At 43.6% G+C, this 5,814-nt stretch overlaps 1 long non-coding RNA gene across 1 annotated transcript; it reads right to left on the bottom strand.

Moving 5' to 3' along the window:
- Positions 1 to 2,599: 2,599 nt before the first annotated feature.
- On the bottom strand, positions 2,600 to 3,092 carry LOC137543890 (uncharacterized). The gene is made up of 3 exons (XR_011025654.1): positions 3,016 to 3,092; positions 2,757 to 2,891; positions 2,600 to 2,671 (listed from the first exon to the last, which is right to left on the bottom strand). It is a non-coding gene; the product is annotated as an uncharacterized lncRNA (long non-coding RNA).
- Positions 3,093 to 5,814: the final 2,722 nt, after the last annotated feature.

Below are 5,814 nucleotides of genomic sequence, written 5' to 3'. Positions count from 1 at the left end.
AGGTGACTTTTGACTGGCTTTTGTAGGCTTCACCCACTTTTCTGAATATTAATCCCAGTCACCAACTGTGCAAAGTTTGAGAAGCCTGTCATTAACAGTGTAAGAATGACTGCAGTTTACATTTTCCCAGTGAAATTTGTATTTGTCTCCACCCACTTTTTGGTTATGGGGATAAAAAGTATCCTATATGTTATTCCAGGTGATGTACTGTGTGTGCCAAATTTCATTCAAATCCGATCAGCTAGTTTCGTGTGATCGAGTAACAAATATCCAAACTGTCACATTTATAATCTTAGTAAGATTTTTTCGTTGTCTGTGGGTGGCTTAAAAGGCCATTTATTGATACGATATGAAAATATCACCAAGGAGAAAACTTAGGAAAAAAGTGAATTGGATTGGGCCCTGAAATGTCTAATTGAGTAGAATTTTGACATTTGTCACTTAGGGGTGTCCTCACTTTTGTTGCCAGCAGTTTAGACACTAATGGCTGTGTGTTGAGTTATGTTGGTGGGACAGCGAATTTACACTGTTATACAAGCTGTACACTGACTGCTTTACATTGTATCAAAGGGGTAGATTCATGAAATTGTTAGAATATCACCACACATAGTGAGAAGAAGATGATCTATACTGTGCCCAGCAGGGAAATATTTATTAGTCAGTTTAATAAGGCTATTGAATATCTATTTATTTATCACTCACCAATTCTCATCTCTTCCTCCTTAGATGCTCTCATCACGTCCCCCTCCTCCATAGACGGCTGATCACTCCTCACATACGCCTCTTCTTCTTCCTCTTTAATTGTCCTCATCATGTCACTCTCCTCCATAGACGGCTGATCACTCCTCACGTATGTCTCTTCTTTAACCACAGCACTTACATGTATCAGTTCTCCACCCTAATCACACAAAATAAGAAGCACTTGTACTAATTTGAACACAGATAACAGCATAGACAACAGTAAGGCCTCTTGCACACTGCAAGCAAATCAGATTCAGATTCAGATTTTTAATCTGTTTTTACATCCGATTCCGATTCAGATTTTTAATCTTAACTGCATGCTGCGTTTTTTGATCCGTTTTTCTGTTGAATGTATTCAAGGAAAATCGGAAACGGAATCGGAATCGGAAACGGAATCGGAATCGGAAAACGGATTTGCAGTGTGCAGGGAGCCTAAACCATGTCACATAGTTTGGGGTCTCTACTGACACTCAGTTCCACCTACCTGATAATAGTGGGGGGTGGTGGGATCTTCCTGTAGACAACCCCAGGAATAAAGAGGACCTGTACATCTCTCTGGTGGGTTTCTGCAACTGGATCCATCTATAGGAAACACACACTGACTGAATACTATGGGCTCATTTAACTAAAGGTGGCCACACACGATACAATAAAATGATCCAATTTTACAGTAATTCGATAAAAACGATCGGATCTCCCGAAAAAATCGAGAGCTTTTTTTTCATTCGACTGAAAAATCTGATCGGATTTCCCGTTTTCTTCGATTTTAATCGATCCGGAATGCCAGATATTTTTTTTCAATCTTTCTAAAGATTGTATGGTGTGTGTTGGATTGTCAGTTTATTAATATATACACCCTAGCAATTTTGTCAGAATTTCCAATCATTTTTATCATAATTGGGGGAAAAATTGAACATACGTGTGTGGTACATTGGTCATATTTTTGAAATGTTGCAATTAGTCAGAAAAATTTATTGCAATTCTTAAATTGAACAGATATTTAAAAAAATGTATGGTGTGTGGCCACCTTTAGTGTAACCACATTGAAAAGTAAATATTACAGACTAGTGAGGTAAATTACCAGCTTGTGCGGTGAATACCTCAAAAAATGTCAATTCACTAAGATTAGAGCATTTGGTAAAATGAAAAAAAAAAATGTTGTGTATTTTTAAGATCTGACTGGACCTGACAATAACTAGAAATCAGCATGTGGTAAAATTGACAGACTAGAGAGCAAGCCAATAGGAAGAGCCACCTGGTCCTGCTACTCACCTCATTTGATCAGATGCACTTCTGGGTGGATTATGAGAAAGAAAAAAAAAATACAACTGCAGAAGACATTTAAAGAGGGTTCCCTGTATCCCTTTAGACACGCAGATCTATATACTGGTGCACAGAAGAGGCCCTTTAGTGGCATGCATACACATCTAAAGGGATGCAGGAAGCCCTTTACTCTCTAGTAAGCTGTTACACAGGAATGGGTTATGCAGACACTTGTAGGAGAGAACCTCAGCTTGCTGCAGAGACCTCCTCCACAGCTGGGAGACTTCTGCATCACCGAGCAGGTCCTACTGTACTGAAGCAACATTTCTCAGTAAATTACCTATTACTGCATGTGTGACAATCTGGTGCACTTGGAAAACAAAGTCTACAATACAGAATGTGTGATTTCCCCAACTTTTTTTTTTGCTAAACAGCTCTTACTGAATTGAGGTCATTGTCTGTTTGTGTTTATCAGACGAGGGGATCTAGGAGGACCCCAAGCACTGCTTCCTCCATTACAAAAAATTAAGAATCTCCTCTTACCCGGTGATGTGAGGGGCGGCTGATTCTCCATCATGAAATCCTTGTAGAGGTCCTGGTTTCCTTCTATATACTGCCCCTCCTCCATGGAGAAACAGGTGGTGACATCCTGACATCTCATAGGAACCTGACACACACAATGATACAGTCACCACCCAGACACACCCCTTGCTGTTACTGGATAACGTCCCATAATTACCAGCACCGCTCACCTCTCCTGTCAGCAGCTCCATCATCTTCCTGGTGATTTCCAGAATCTTCTGCTTGTTGTGTCCCTCAGATATCAGAAAGTGAGGTGGGGGTACTGTGATGGTCACATGATCACCAGACTTCACTGGAGGAAATTTCTGTATGGAAAAACCAACACTAACGTCACATGATTTCCCAGAATCCTCCTCACCTCTCTGGTCAGGTGTGTTTTATTAACAGAGATAAGAGTGATGTCATGTGACCTCCCAGAATTCTCCTCACCTCTCTAGTCAGCAGACAGATGATCTCCAAAGTGAGGTTGAATATCCTCTCAGTCATGTGACTCTGGTCCTCGTCCATCCTCAGTGATTTGGTCATGTGATCCATAAAGGATGCTGCTGCTTTTAGATAAGTAATAAGGGGAGGATAATCTAGGTTATACGGCTGTCAGTGGTGAAAATGCCAATACAGGATCCCCTCCCCCCAGCACTCCCCATTTCTGTCACTTGTGGGTGGTGGGTCCATGCAGAGTATTGCAGGAAAGCATAATCAGCTGGTTTATAGCTACCTGTGTACTATACTCAGCGCGCTGCAGTCCTGTTCTCCCTCTGCCTCCTCTCCAGCTGGTCTTCTCTCCTCACATCCTTCTCCCACTGTTACCATTCCTGTGATGTTACAGCAGTGCTAGTAGTGGTAGATGGATGAGGGTATGAGGAGAGGCAGAGACTGAGGCTAATGGGAGCAGAGGACTGGAGCACACTGTGACAGCGAGCTATAAACCAATGTAATCCCTCCTATTACTACTCTGCATGGAGGTGGGGGAAGGAGCAATACTGGAGTGTGGGTATGGCTATACTGGGGGAGAAATGGCATTACTGGGGTGGGGGATATTGCATACTGGAGGATAATGGCAATGCTGGGGGACACAGGGGGGGGGCATGGCTATACTGGGGGAGAAATGGCATTACTGGGGTGGGAGACATTACATACTAAAGGATAATGGTAATGCTGGGGGACACAGGGGGGGGGCATGGCTATACTGGGGGAGGAATGGCATTACTGGGGTGGGGGACATTACATACTGGAGTATAATGGCAATGCTGGGGACACAGGGGGACATGGCTACACTGGGGGAGAAATGGCATTACTGGGGTGGGGGACATTACATACTGGAGGAAAATGGCAATTCTGGGGACACAGGGGGACATGGCTATACTGGGGGAGAAATGGCATTACTGGGATGGGAGATATTACATATTGGAGGATAATTGCAATGCTGGGGACACAGGGGGGGGGGGGGGGGCATGGCTATACTGGGAAAGAAATGGCATTACTGGGGTGGGGGACATTACATACTGGAGGAAAATGGCAATGCTGGGGACACAGGGTGGACATGGCTATACTGGGAAAGAAATGGCATTACTGGGGTGGGGAATACTACATACTGGAGGATAATGGCAATGCTGGGGGACACAGGGAGGACATGGCTATACTGGGAAAGAAATGGCATTACTGGGGTGGGGGACATTACATACTGGAGGATAATGGCAATGCTGGGAGACACGGGAGGGAGGGGCATGGCTATACTGGGTGAGAAATGGCATTACTGGGGTGAGGAATTTATAAATTTGTCCAATTGCTCAATTGTCCAATTGCTCAACCGCAGGATAAATTGAAAACACCAGGGAGTTGCCCAGTCAGCACCCGGGCCCTGAAAAGGTGCAGGAAAACATACATAAAATCAACAACAACCAAGTCTACACCTGGATTTAAAGGCTATAAAAGCTCAAATTATTATTGTATCACAGTATAAAAACAGAACGTTTCGGCACACAGGCCTTTGTGAAGTGCATGAATGAACTAAAGCGAGAGGGATATGGAGGCTGCCATATTTATTTCCTTGCCTGGCATCCTGCTGATCCTCTGCCTCTAATACTTTTAGCCCCAGACACTGAACAAGCATGCAGCAGATCAGGTGTTTCTGACATTATAGTCAGAATCTGTAGCCAAATAGATCAGCAGGGCTGACAGGCAACTGGTATTGCTTAACAGGAAATAAATATGGCAGCACCCATATTTTTCTCACTACAAGTGGTTCCTGAGCTGACACAGCTAAGAGATCAAATTACAACTTGTGATTAGTCACAGATGAGGGGGAGTTAGACTCTCTAGATACATACAGGGTGCCTTTCTCTATGTTTTCCTTCTTTCCTGTGCAAGATTTTAGGTACACTTTAAGGCCTCTTTCACACCAAGACGTTGTATTTTTGGGGACGTTAAGGTCGCATAACGTGCCCCTAATGCAATGCATGGTGGTGTTGAAGTTGGACGTCAGATTGAGCCGCGTTATGCGGCTCTTGGTGCGCAGCAGTAGAGATGGGAAGTCTGGATCTTTTCAATGATTCGGATGAATCGAATCGGATCATTCAAAAGATCTGGATCTTTGAACCGAATCTTTGAATCATTTTACTAGGAAAGCAGGAAACAGGGGTGCAGCAGAGTGAGAGGTGCAGGAGAATGAAGGCACATTGAGGGTGCTAATGAATAAGGGAGAGATGAAGCAGGAAGATTATGTTTGTGCTCAGAAGCTGTAGTTCCCGCTTCTTCCAGACATCCACTGTGAACCGAATCGTTCACTGCGATGATCCGGATGATTCGACTCACAAAAAAGATCCAGATCAAAGATTCGAATCGTTCATGATCCGGACAACACTACAGCGCAGTGAATATTAATTAGCCATGTGGCTAGGAACAATAGCGGACTCTCCCCTTACTGAGCATGTGCAAACAGTCTAATGCAGCTGAAACCACCTATAACGCACAGCATGCAGCACTTTCTAAATATTGCTACACGTCACACACAAAGCAACGTGTGCACTGTGAATGTCGCACAGACTTTGCATTGCTGTACGTTAGTCTGCGTTGGAACATTTTCTAACGTGCGACTTTAACGTCGCACTGTGAAAGAGGCCTCAATGAAATCTGCACTAGGAGTAGTGGCTGGATAGTGTACTGGATATAGGAAACAGAAGGATTGGACCAGCGCTATATTGGTTAAATTGTGAATTTAAATAAATAGGA

This window comes from Hyperolius riggenbachi, unplaced genomic scaffold, assembly GCF_040937935.1.
Source record: "Hyperolius riggenbachi isolate aHypRig1 unplaced genomic scaffold, aHypRig1.pri scaffold_307, whole genome shotgun sequence".
In the NCBI taxonomy this organism is placed as follows: Eukaryota; Metazoa; Chordata; class Amphibia; order Anura; family Hyperoliidae; genus Hyperolius; species Hyperolius riggenbachi.
This window is presented reverse-complemented; position numbering and strand designations above follow the sequence as displayed.